The 14,655-nt window shown below is 39.4% G+C and overlaps 1 long non-coding RNA gene across 1 annotated transcript; it reads left to right on the top strand.

Moving 5' to 3' along the window:
• Positions 1 to 12,232: 12,232 nt before the first annotated feature.
• Positions 12,233 to 14,644, top strand: LOC119743545. Its single transcript, XR_005273050.1, has 6 exons — positions 12,233 to 12,326; positions 12,595 to 12,766; positions 13,322 to 13,419; positions 13,529 to 13,665; positions 13,928 to 14,040; positions 14,431 to 14,644. It is a non-coding gene; the product is annotated as an uncharacterized LOC119743545 (long non-coding RNA).
• The last annotated feature ends 11 nt before the right edge of the window (positions 14,645 to 14,655 follow it).

Raw genomic sequence — 14,655 nt, 5'->3', positions numbered from 1 at the left:
GCCAACTTGTCCCATTATGCCAGGGTTTGTTTTAAAGGATTGAAGATTTTTAAACAAATATGTATCATTTTTTGTTGAAATTTGTTGTTCAGATTTGTTCATTTTTTGTTCAAATTTGCTGTTCTCAGCAAATTAAATTTACAACCATTTTTGCAGAATTCTGCCAGAAATCTTCCCAAAAAAAATCGATTCTGTCAAATTTTCTGTCAAACTCTGACAAAGTTAGCCGACAAAGTTAGCCGAAAATGGGCTAAAACGGTCACCTTGGTACATGCACCGTAACATGTATACGCACATATTGTACATCATGATTCAATCCGCGGGATACGGCGCGGTATGGTACGTCAGGGAACTAGACTATAATAAGCATGTATTTGGGGTAATTATGCAACAAATATAATGCGCGCTACATACATTAGGCAAAACAGATGCGCGCGCATTATGCAACCAATAGCAAGTACCCTAGACGTTGTTCTGATCTGACAGGTTCGTGGGTGATATTGGTTGGTCGTGATAGCGCCCTCTCGCGGTGGCCGGTTATAGCGGTGGCCGGTTATCGGTGTAGCAAACAAGAACAACGTCTAGCCCCTAGAATAGGAAAGGCTGTGTGCTGGGAAGCAGCTAGAGCCGCATTCCTGCACGTACACATTTCATTCATCATACACTTGCGTTTGCTACAAAATTTGCATGGAATGGTGCGTTTTTCTAGAAGGGAAAGTTCAGTGAACCTTTCTTAGTCATTAAAGGCAAAACATATTCAGCCAAACCACTTATTGTTCTTGGTTGAATAGGTTTTTCCAAGCACAGTTCACAGGCTTTTGTTAACCGTACATGTACCGGTACGTGGGCGCATTGTTCCTGGCTACGCTCGGCTCGGCTGATCACACTGGGCTTTCCATACACAGTGTATTACGTGCATGTGCCCTTAGTGAATACCTGCGCTCTGGTGAGGTACTGAAAAACTATACTGTCCTGGATCCCGGAGGGTTAACTTAGAAATCGGTAAATATTGAATGTGTTTTTGGGATGTTCCAACTGGGAAAAGTTCCGTACTCGATCGTCAATTTATCTGCTGCCAAACATATTAATCGTCACCTCACCTTGTCATATGAACCAAGAGAAATCCAGGAAGCTGTGTAAAGGTGAAAAAAAATTACTCAAAATGTGTTTTAGAGCACATTTTGGATGCATACGTCGTGCAGAACTAACTTGAAGCAGCCGGTCAAAACTGATTGTAGTGGCTGAGCGCTGAAAGACAGCGGTATACGCATGACATCAACAACCATGACGTCGCATAAGCCTGCCAATGATAATGCAATACGTCATTATGAATATTTATTTTCTCATGAATATTTAGTTTATTTCAATGGATACTTCAAATACGTCCAAAGATTGATTACTGCAACAGCGATCGTGCGCGGCCTAGCGGTTAAGAGTCTTGTGTATCAAGCAAGCGTCAGAGGTTCGAATCTCGATGAAGTAACTGACTGATTAATAAATAGAAATTAAGGAAAGGAGAGGGTGAGAGTAGAGGAGGGAAAGTGGAGGAATAACCATAAAGGATGTAACTTTTGGCGCTAGAAAATTAATTGAAAAAAAGTGGCGATTGAGTACGGAACTTTTTCCTCAACTTGTCTTACACAGTGCACATTTCTTTCACGAACTTAAATGAAATCACATTGCTATGGTGTACTATAAAGGACACCTCTGTTATCGTCGTACGTGTGAGTAAAACCGTCGTGCCTGTGAGCAGGTCCGTCGTGCGTGTGAGTAAATCCGTCGTGCCTGTGAGTAAAATCGTCATGCCTGTGAGTAAAACCGTAGTAGGCCGTCAGCTGAAACTCAAAACCGGCTGTAAAATGAGTTTCGTTCCAGCAACACTGGGTCTACTTTTTTAATGCACATATGTGGGGTTCAGTACATCACAAACACTATGTCAAAAGTTCTCCAGCAAATATGCAGCAGTTTTTTTTTACACTTCATCAAAGTTTGCCAATGTTATGTACATGTATGTATGCTAAAAACCCACATTTTCCGGTTTGAGGCCTTGCGTTGGCACTTCCAAAGTCAAAACTACGCACGTACAGCACTATAGCTTGTCACATCCTACACTCTAGAAACTCCTGGGTCAGACTCAGTCTGCTCAGTCCTTTTCCGGGTCAAAAATTTACCCCTTTTGGAGTCATAAATGACCCCTTTGGACATGTTGGAGTAGAAAAAAAGACATGTTTCTCGGTCATTTTGACTGAAATGTGTCTTTTTTTTACCCAGAAAAGGACTAAGCAAATTTGGATTCAGATTCTGGGTTAATCTGACCCAGGAGATTTTAGAGTTAAAAAAATATCTTTTATGTACATTGGCAATTGGGTCACACAGAACATGACCCTTTGTTTTCTCATCTGGTCATCTGGTAGACATCACCACAGTCCCTCTTCCAAAAATAGTTCACTGTAATCTAACTTATTTGGCAGCATACAACAATGCAATAATTTTGAAGGTTTATAATGCAGTGGTGGAACCAGCTCATCATTAATGAAAGTGAGGGGGTGCCCAAAATGGGGGTGTCTTTGGAGTAAATAAATACCTGGACATGTAACCAGCAGAAGAAACAGGAAAGCAGACAAGACATGTCCCTTTAAACAAAGCAAACTAACGCATATAACAAAAAAAATAAAAAAATGGGTGCTATGCCCCCCAAACCCTCTGAATCTGCTGTGGTGAACCAGGTACGTCACTTAAAGAACCTTCTACTTTTTTGGGAAATCTAACAGGCTTTAAATACAATTATAAATCAAAGGACCATCAGAAGTCAGAGTCAGGTTTAATAATTTCAAACATCAACCATTGTACATTTATTTGCTATCTAATCAAAACAACCATCTTGGTTTAGAGAAAAGCCTTAAGATCAGTCTTTTGTCAAAGAAAATTTCAGCTTTTTATTTATTGATACATTGATTAGCACCGAAAAATGTTTGCAGGTATATCAATAAAAAGAAAACAAAACCATAACTCATGCTATTTTGCATGCTTACACATTAAAGAAAGTGATTTGGCTTGTCATATGTGGCTAGTCTCACTGTTAAAATTCACAGAATTTCCTTTCTACTGGAACTATTTTTTATTAATTGAAAAAAATTAAAATGAATAAAACCAACACTAATGAACAGAAGGATACAGTTAGGTAGTTTTGAAATCTAGAGTTACTCATAATTTTCATTATAATGTCAAATGCTAACTAGTCATGCTGATACAACTTCAAGTAAATGTTATCACTACATCAAAGTTCTCATCAAATCTTGTGCAGTAACGGCATAACAACAGGATGGAACGTATGTCTTGCTTTCTAAGCCAAAGTTTCAGTTTTGAATCCTCCTCTGAAGTCGCCAGAGATTCAACCACACCTCCAGCAGATAAAGTAGCGGTGTAGATGATGTCGCATATATCAAGGAAAGAGACCTGTGGATATTCTCTTCTAAGCCGATATGTCAACCTATCAGTTCTGTAAAAAAAAAAATAGTAAAATATAGACAGGTTTAGTATCTGATGATCAAAAACAATGATTACTGTGGATGTGCTTTAGAAGAAAGAAAACAACTTGTTCAATGTAGAGTTAAATTACTTGAAAGATCATGTGCCCGATCGTTTTGCCTTCCACTGTAAATATGTAAACATTGGTAGCTATTGAGAACCAACCTTTTCAGCTTCCAAAGCAATATCAAGAAGTTTTCATTTTGAATATTCTATTAAAGTTTATTTCTGTTTGCACTCTGAATAACAATCAAAACATCTTACCGATATAAAGATCCAAGGCCAGTTCCTTCTGCTTCTAAATCATTTCATGATTCCAACAGTTCAGCAAGCTGGGACATTCTCTTGAATCTAAGTTGTTCATCGGGGTTGAACAGTCAGTCACAGAACATCTCCCTTTTCCTTTATATATATAGAATCAAATAGTAAATTCTATAAAAAGCTATTTTGCTATTTTATACAAAGGGAAAGACTACCCTCACACCTCCATAAAAGTATCCTTCAACAATGGAGAAAGAGACTGCACAACATTTTATTATGGGATTTTGTGCAGTACCCGTTGTACTTTAGCATCTTAATGTTAGACATTTATTTTCAGTGCCAGAGGTACTCGGTTTGAATCATGGAACTAAAAAAAAAAAACACCCTTTTTTACTGGTTTTTTCAAATAAGATATATTTGTCATTGAAGACATTTTTCTTCATTGACTTAAGAGAATTTTTCTAAAAGGAAAGTAAAGTCCAAGAACCATTCGGTAAACAAGTGACGTCCCCAACAGTCCAATGCCGTAGAGACAGAAAAGGTGTTTTTTATAACGAGGAATCTGTTATCATTTTGAATGGAATCTTTTGCAAGAAAATAAAATTTTCCTTTGCATTTTCAGTTGACGCCATCCAAATCGATGCGGTTCTGTGCATTCACGGTGCATCGTGGTGACCACCAGCTTTGTTTTCGCAACGCGTTTTTATTGTTGTGTCACCCCAGTTTCCCTCAATTTAGAAATTAAAACCTAACCTTACCCTTGACAATTAAACCCAAACATGGATTTGTTGGTTCTTTTTTGGGCACATAAATACACAATCGCCTTCATTTTAATGACATGTAGGCCTACCTCCAACGGAAGTTCTGCTTGTTGTACTGTTGCAGCTTGTCGTTGAATTGAGGTTTTCATCGAAATCAAAATCCTGGTTGAGTTTGTGTGCAGCATGACACAGTTATGTAGATAGGCAATTAAAAGAAACTTGAACTTTGCCCGGAGCTTTTTCGGTGAAGAAATCTGGGTTTTAGCTAAAGTGTCTAGTTTGCGTTTTCTTGCAGCACCGAGACGTTTACTATCTATAAAAACCGCCACGGGTGAGATCGGCCTGCCGGACTGCCTTGTTTACATGCGCAGGTAATGAATGATGTAGTACTGACTGTACAGACATAGCAGATCCACTGCCCACACACCGTGGGTATATTCGGCGATGCCATTGTGAAATTCAGCCACTCTTTGGCACAGGAAATGAACTTACTATCACCGGACATCAGCTCCTTCGCATTTCCCCCCTCAAACGTGGCAGATTATGTGTGCAAACACTTTTTTTTGCACCGGTCGATGTTTACGTTGACGCACTTTTGCCAATGGACGCCGCCATGTTTCTTAAATATCATGACCTGCGACCTCATATCTGGTGTCTAATTGGACAGTTCACGTCACGTGGTACGATGCGTCATACGCGGCGGATTTTTTAACGTAGACGCGGTACAATTTTGAACGTTCACATTGGACAAATAGTTTGCTTTTTCCGAGTCAAATTATCAAAAAACTGCTGGACGAAATGTGGAGAACTTTTGTAGTATCATTCTTTGGTAGTGTATTTCGGTACAACTGTTAAAAAAATTTAGACCCGCGATTGCTGGAGCGAAACAACAAATTTTCCAGTCCAGCTGACGGCCTATAGTGCGTGTGAGTAAAACCGTCGTGTTTGTGAGTAAAACCGTCGTGCCTGTGAGTAAAACCGTCGTGCCTGTGAGTAAAACCGTCGTGTTTGTGAGTAAAACCGTCGTGCGTGTGAGTAAAGCCGTCGTGCCTATGAGGCGCCATGTGTAAATAAATTACTTAACAAATTTATTTCTATAAATATTTTATTAAATATTTTTTTTCACCCTTTATTTATTTATATATAATGCATTATTTATGATATAATTCATTATTTATGATATAATTCATTATTTATTATATAATGCATTATTTATTATATAATGCATTATTTTATTTTATCACTACAAGATAAAATGCATCATTCGGCACAGACACACACTGTTGATCAGTCACGTAATTTTCTTCAATCAGCTGCTGGTTGTTGCCATGGGGTACGTGTGCGCGGTAAACGGTAGCCTACTCGGTGGGCGCGGCCGGGGAACACCTAGCCGCTCCACTCATTTGCGGACGTGACATATTGAGGCCAGAGAAATTGTTCATATCGCTAAAATGATATGGATCGCGCGCCCAATGGGGTAAAAGAAGCAATATTGATACAGTGAATTAAGTCAAGTTCATTAATTAGGCCCAGAAAGTTCACTTCGGCTTAGCTTTTCGAAGCCGCTTTACATGGAAAATAAACCCACCACCTCCCCTTCGCCTCCAACATTAAGAAACTAATTAAGGGCGAGAAGTTACTGGGTACGACGGGCAGTGCCTCAATTCAAAAGAAATAAATAGTTCTTAAGTAAGATTTTGAATTTTGACCAATTTTCACAAGTTCGTTTTAATCTTTAAAAACACTACGCCTAGCACCCTCTAGTACTGGTGGGGCTATTATTATATATAACTAAATAAACAAAAATTATATATAAATAAAAAGGTTGCAAATAAATTATAAATAAATAAAAAAAGTGTGCACAAATGTTATATAAATAATAAGTTTGCAAATAAATTATATATAAATAATTCTAGTTTGCCAGAAATTATATGTAAATAATTAGGTTGCAAACAAAATTATATATATAAATATTGCAGTGGCAAATAAATTTATTTACATATAATGCAAACTGCCAAACAATTATTTACATATAATTGTCCGGAAAACTGAATTATATAATAAATAATGAATTATATATAAATAATTTTGCTAAATAATTTATATACACATGGCGCCTCATAGGCACGACGGCTTTACTCAAACGCACGACGGTTTTACTCACAAACATGACGGTTTTACTCACACGCACGACAGTTTTACTCTCAGGCACGACGGTTTTACTCACAAACACGACGGTTTTACTCACACGCACGACGGTTTTACTCACAAACACGACGGCTTTACTCACAGGCACGACGGACCTGCTCACAGGCACGACGGTTTTACTCACACGCACGACGGTCTGCTCACAAACACGACGGACCTGCTCACAGGCACGACGGTTTTACTCACACGCACGACGGTCTGCTCACAAACACGACGGACCTGCTCACAGGCACGACGGTTTTACTCACACGCACGACGGTCTGCTCACAAACACGACGGACCTGCTCACAGGCACGACGGTTTTACTCACACGCACGACGCTCTGCTCACAAACACGACGGACCTGCTCACAGGCACGACGGTTTTACTCACACGCACGACGCTCTGCTCACAAACTATGGTTTTCTATAGACGCCAAATCTGCGTCGCGTCGTGCTTTCACGTCGTGCCGTTGCGTCGTACCGTCGCGTCGTGCCGTCGTCCGTCGCGTCGTGCCGTCGCCCGTTGCGTCGTGGCGTCGCGTCGTGCCGTCGCCCGTCACAGGCACGACGGTTTTACTCACACGCACGACGGTCTGCTCACAAACACGACGGACCTGCTCACAGGCACGACGGTTTTACTCACACGCACGACGGTCTGCTCACAAACACGACGGACCTGCTCACAGGCACGACGGTTTTACTCACACGCACGACGGTCTGCTCACAAACACGACGGACCTGCTCACAGGCACGACGGTTTTACTCACACGCACGACGCTCTGCTCACAAACACGACGGACCTGCTCACAGGCACGACGGTTTTACTCACACGCACGACGCTCTGCTCACAAACTATGGTTTTCTATAGACGCCAAATCTGCGTCGCGTCGTGCTTTCACGTCGTGCCGTTGCGTCGTACCGTCGCGTCGTGCCGTCGTCCGTCGCGTCGTGCCGTCGCCCGTTGCGTCGTGGCGTCGCGTCGTGCCGTCGCCCGTCGCGTCATGCCGTCGCCTCTTAAATTACCCTTTCTAAGCACGTACACTGCATGAGGAAGCGACGCACTTTCACACGTCGCGTCGTGCCGTCGTACGTCGCGTCGTCCGTCGCGTCGTGCCGTCGCCCGTCGCGTCGTGCCGTCGCCTGTTACCTCGGCGCTTCTAAGTTGAGGCAACGCACACATTGCCCGTCGCGTCGTGCCGTCGCCCGTCGCGTCGTGCCGTCGCGTCGTACCATCGCCCGTCGCGTCGTGCCGTCGCCCGTCGCGTGACTGTATCTTTCTTGGCAAAAGGTGGCGCCTTCATTCTTCATGTACCTGTACTGTATTTATGACATGAATGCCGTGCGGTGAAACTGTTGCAAATTGCTATGTCGCATAGTTTGATGAATCCGTTATTGCCGTGTTATCTGCAAAATATCCTTCTACTGAATCGATTACTTGTATTTTTTATCAATAATGTTTTCTGAAAGTGACAGTGTTGTGTAGTAAGGTGTGTGGTGACCGATGCCAGTCATGCCAGTGTTAGTAATGTGTTGACATGATGTAGGCATATTGATTTATGAAACTTAACATGTCAAAGAAAGAGATGACCTCATTCAACATTACTTTCAGGCAGGATACACCTATGCTGAAATATGTGGTATTCTAGCAGTTCGTCATGGCATCACCTGCAGGTATTTTGTTCTGTAAAACGTCTTACTTCCCGTTTATTAAAACGAACAATATTCTTTTTTGACAACCATTATTGGTGATAAACAAAATTCCAATAATGTTAACCTTGTTGGCCTAGATTAAGCCTCATTAAGATTGTAAAAGTTTTGCATGAAAGCAAACAGCATGTTTGTATTAGTCCATAATGATTGGATGTCTTTTAACCAAATTTCAAAAGTTGCTGTTTTTGCAGCAACCATGTCCATGGTCACACATACCAATGTTTTGTTACATTGCATACAGCCCCCTGTGGTAACTGACCCACAGTACGTACTAGGGGATGGAACATAATTAGAGGGTGGGTGTGGCTAGGTGTAACTTACACAGTGTTTTCTATTTAAAACCCTATATCGGCACAATCAGCAGATTAAATGTCCAAGCTTTCATTGCCCAAATTTTGCGTGTCTGTGGAGAATAATTGTTTTTATCCTGTAGCAATAAAGTATGTTCAGTTTTTTTGGTATGTACAAATTGGTGCAATGTTGATCTGAGAGATCATTGTTATTTTTTTTTCTATATCTCTACGTAAATTACAAATTTATTTTACTGCAGCTCAAGAAACCTGCAAAGAATTCTTCACCGGTTAAATTTTCGCCGTAACGGTCCCAACGATGCTACTCTCGGGATGTTTCTAACCTGTTTAGAGGCAAGTGTGCTAACATTTATGTTTTTTTTTCTTTTTGAGCTTTTTCAATCCTTGGTATTGTTCAGGCATCTATATGTACTTTATGTACTTATTTTGTGTTTTATTTATTATTATTATTATTTTTTTTTGGTGATAAGAAAGCTAAAAGGACCTCTAACAAACCGGTTTAAGTGTATATTTCATGTTTGGATATAATAATAATAATAATAATTTATTAATTTATAGTGCGCAAATTCCATTTAAAATATGTTCAAATGCGCATTACAGTCATAAAAAATAAAAATAAACCGACGTATACGCAAAATTCCACAATACAATGAACACTGATACAGGGTACAAAAAATCAATAAAAAGCTCTCATAAAAAGATGAGTTTTAAGTAATTGTTTAAAAACATCCAGGCTACTTGCTTCTCGGATATTTAATGGCAGTGCATTCCATAACTTAGGTGCAGCACACTCAAATGCACGATCACCAAGGATGACCTTGGTTCGACTTGCTGAGTAACTGAGGAGTGTTTTGTCATTGGAAGATCTGAGATTGTAATTGGATGAAGATCGTTTTTGGATTATATGGCATAAATATAAGGGAGCTAGACCATAAAGAATTTCATAAGTTATTAACAGAATTTTAAACTCAATCCTGAATCTCACCGGAAGCCAATGTAAATCAAAAAACAGTGGGGTGATATGACAGTACTTGTAAGCGTTACAGACTAGTCTGGCGCAGAAATTTTGCACACGTTGAAGCTGTGATATTTGAACGTCAGGCAATCCATAGAGGAGGCTATTGCAATAATCCAACCGACTGGAAATAAAAGAGTGAATTAATGTTTCAGTACATTCCCTGGTCAGATACTTTCTGATACGTCTAATATTATGTAAATAATAAAAAGCCGTACCACACGTTTTTGTGATATGAGTAGACATTGTCAAGTTTGCATCGAACCAGGCACCCAGACTCTTCACAACGGAGACAGGGGAAAGTCTGGACTCCCCAACATTGATGCTGTCAATGTTAACCTTAGCCAATTGTTGGCGAGTACCCATGATAATAAATTCAGTTTTATCATCATTTAACATCAACCCATTACTGAGCATCCATTTACGCACAACATGTATACAACCCTCCATTGCAGAAAGAGCAGAAGCCTGGCTCGATGCATCATCTGGGCAAAAGGAAAGATAAAGTTGCGTATCGTCAGCATAACAATGCACATCTGGAAGTTGAGTCTCAATAATTTCGAACAAACTACTAGTATATAAAATAAACAACAAAGGACTTAAACAGGATCCTTGGGGTACACCCCACTCAAGGTCAAATTTCTGAGAAAGTTTACCATGAACAGAGACCCGTTGAGATCTGTCAGACAAATAAGATTTAAACCAGAGGAGAACAGTCCCATCAATACCAAACTTGGACTGGAGCCTGTTCAACAAAATCGTATGATCTAAAGTATCGAAAGCAGAACTTAAATCAAGTAAGACTAATAAAGAAACATGTTGTTTGTCCATAGCCATTAGTAAATCGTTTTTAGCTTTCAATAAAGCCGTCTCAGTACTATGGTGACTACGGTAGGCCGACTGAGTAATTGGATATAAACCGTTCAATGTTAAATGAGATTGTAGTTGGAATGCAACTGCCTTTTCCACCAACTTAGATATGAATTGAAGATTACTAACAGGCCTAAAATGTTCCATCTTTAAGTCTAGACTAGGCTTTTTAAGCAATGGTAAAACCACTGCTGATTTCCAGGCTGCTGGGAAATGACCAGTACATAAAGAGGAATTGATCATTCTGGTTATAACAGGCAATAACAGATCTAAAGAACTCATAAGTAACTTCATTGGAATAGGGTCAAGGATACAACACTTCTTACTAGAACCTAAAATGAGCTTACGAACACCATCTTCAGAAAGTTGCACAAAATCGGTCAATGTTCCCCCAGACCTAGGTGATGAGGGTGTGGAGGAAGATAACTGAGGTGAGCTGGTCTCATTACTCAATCTCAACCTGATATTGGAAATCTTTTGAACAAAGAAATTACCCATCTCATTCGCAAGAATCGAATCATCAGTGTGCGGTGGCACAAGAGAGCTTTTGTTAAGATTGAGCAGAGACCTGCTAACCTGAAACAATTTCCGTTGATCACTACTATTTTCATTAATCAAGTTGGAATAGTAATCCTGACGAGCATTGTTCATCAAGAAAATGACCTTATTTCTGTTCAACTTAAACAAATCAAAATCACGCTGAAGCCCAGTTGTTCTCCATCTCCTTTCAGCTTTTCTACGCATTTTCTTAGCAATTCTGATTTCCTCATTAAACCATGGTACACTGGGCTGAGCAATAATCGTTTTTTTTTAACAACAGGAGCATGATGATCAACAATGTCACTAAGGATGGTATTATATGAAATGGCCAAATGGTCAAGATCATCAGATTTACCTTGGCTTGAGTCCTTATTACACAAATCAGATTCAGAGATTTCATTCTTAAACATATCCATATCTACAGAGCTAATCTTCCTATAAGATACCTCTTTTACAGATAAATCAGGTTTGTTTAAAATAAGTTTACACAAAATGGAATAATGATCTGAGAATATATAATCAACAACAGGCATACGTTCAATTATTGTCTCTGATTTACGGGTAATGATCAAATCCAATGTATGTCCTAGAACATGAGTTGATTGTTCAATATGCTGTGTAAGGTTCAATGATTCCAGTAGCTCAGAAAACCGTATTGCTTCATAGTTGTCAGCATCATCCACATGAATGTTAAAGTCCCCAGTAATTATCAGTGGTGCGCTAGTCAGCAGAACTGATTCCAGGTAATCGGAAAATTCCTGTAGAAATGTAGTCATTGTAACTGGATGGTTAGTTGAATAGGGTGGTCTGTAAATGACAACAACGCGTAGCTGCTGAGATCCAGATCCCACAAGCCATTCCGAAAATTCAAAGGACGTCTGTTCTGCGGCGGCAATCTTTTTAACCTCCAACGAGTCCCGTAGAAGGAGAGCAGTACCACCACCCCTCCTTCTCTCACGTGTGTGATCTACGAGCTTGATATCCTCCAAGCTGTTTTTTTTTTAAAATAATTTCATGTTTTTTTTTAATCCAAAGTTATTTTTTCTTGGATGCAGCTTGAACTTGCTGGTAGTGGCAGTAATCTAGGGTGTCGGCCAATGTGTAGAAGAATGTTGACACGCTATGGACTTAACCTTCCCAGGTATTGAAAGAATGAATGAATGAATGAATTTTGTGTAGCATGGACATTAATGCTGTGTAGACATACTGGCTTTTTGTAGCGAGCCATCACTAAAACCCAAATACGGGCTCTGCAACTCACTGAATCAATATTTCAGTGTATTATTTTGGATTGCCTAATGACTGTTGTCCAATCTGTGGGGTTTTACTTCAAATTTCTGCCGTTAGTTTGAGGTTTAGTCCCCAAATTCTTTCTTTGATACATGGGTGTATATGTAATTCATTTACAGACGTGGTCCTTGAGGGACAGAGATTACTTGATCCGGATGGCTAGAATAGTCGAAGAAGACAACGACTTGTGCGACGTCTGTACAACAATCCCGGTCCAAATTACGCATTCCACATTGACCAGTATGATAACCTGCGACAGTATGGATTCTGCATTCATGGCGCCATTGACGGGTAGGATTATTAAAACATTTCATCATAATTGCTGAATTTGATTGCACTGTTTACAAAAGTCATTCCTAATTTGTACTGACTCTTCCTGAAAATTGTTGGGGTACAACTTGAACACAATTCAGCTCTCCTGAATTTTTAAAAAAAAAATTACTTTTGAATCTTCGTACATGATCCTAACTGTATATAGTGACGTTCTTTTGTCGATTTCTTGATGTTTGTTTTTTTCGGGAACAAGCTTTTATTTAATTTCAAAAACTTTTCCATTAGGTGATGGTAACAAACGACAGAGACTGTTTTACAAGAATGAAACGTTTGTCAGAAAATATTCAAAACCAGAAATTAATGCTTGAAGTTTTAATGACACAAAAGCACCATGCAAGATGAAATTACATAAAAACCTGGAATCACATATAGGTTGTCTTTCAGCTTTTACAACAATTTTATGAGCATAAACCTGAAATAAATCATGGTAAATTGTTCCATATCTGTGGTCGAGACTCCAGAATTTTTAATGTTGTTGTACGTGTGTGAGTGAGTTTCCCAATTTTTTTCCAGCTTTTCTCGACGGTTATTGTGGCTAAGGGTAGCAAACACTAATCGAGACCCAGCAGTTGTGGCATCATATTTCATGGATTTTCTCGAAGAAATTCAAGGTAAAAATTGTCGCTACTAGTCACATTTGAATTTGCTCCATTGGTCAAGGCAAAATGTCACACTGAATGACGCCCTCCCTTTACAAATACTTTCTTGGCCTTTTTGCAGGCACCCCACGTTGCATTCAAATGGACAGGGGAACAGAAAATGTGATGACTGAAAATATCCAAATCGCCTTGCATGACATTTACTCAGAACAGCAGCATAGTCCTTGTATCATACATTCAGCTTCTCCCCACAACCAGGTAAGGTTGTTATGTTGCAAATTTTTACAACGATACTTCTTCCTATTTTCTTTTGTAATTCTCACTTCGATAGAATTTTCTGAACTGAAATAGATTTTGTGAGTAAAGCACTAATCAGTAAGTGGCCACTTTTTATTTTTTATTTTTAAGTAACACCTTGTTTCCTTGTGTATTTAATTTAAGTTTCCTCATCAGTGGTAACCATAACCTTAACTTTAGTAGGCCCTACATATGTAATAGAGTGTTACTTTTCTTACGACAGAGAATAGAACGTTTCTTGCGAACCCTGTTTGAAATGATGGTTGGATTTTGGGTCGATAATTTTAAGGACATGGTACAGACTGGTACTTTGGATTGCACGTCCGTGCTACACCGGTAAGAATTTGTGTTGATGAGACACACTTATTCATTAGTTGTTCAATATAACAAATGTACTAACAAATTTATGAATGCCATAAACATCAATGACTGCCTTCTGTTAAATGATCTGAATCATCATACATACATGTTTGATATTGTGTATGAATAAATTGTCTATATGTTAAGCTTATTACATAGATCCTACTCTGCTATTACTTGTCAGTCGGATTTAGTGATGGGGTACTTTCATTGACACTTTTATTTTTCATTTATGTGTAATCCATTCATTGTCCTTTAAGAATGGAAGCAGTATTTCCATTAGTGACATCAAGTCCGAAAAAAATTAACAAGGCAGATGCACTCTTTCTTTGCACTTGTCTTTCTCCCTTTTTGGAACATTTTTAGGGAATGCATTAGATTTTGCTTCATGAGATTGCTGCAGTCCGAACTTGATGAAATCAGAGTGGAGTATAATCAACACAAAACACGGTTCATTTCCAATGCAGTTGCTCTTCCACTGGAAGCCTGATCTCATGTATTATGTGCCGTATTTGTTTGGTATGCAAGAACCTTTATGTTTTATATTTAAAAGCTTCATAAGCCCATATCCAAGCTTGACTCGGGTGGGAC

The sequence above is a fragment of the Patiria miniata genome, unplaced genomic scaffold, assembly GCF_015706575.1.
Source record: "Patiria miniata isolate m_02_andy unplaced genomic scaffold, ASM1570657v1 HiC_scaffold_6, whole genome shotgun sequence".
Lineage (NCBI taxonomy): Eukaryota > Metazoa > Echinodermata > Asteroidea > Valvatida > Asterinidae > Patiria > Patiria miniata.
Note: the sequence above shows the minus strand (reverse complement) of the source record. Positions and strands in the feature narration are given on the sequence as shown.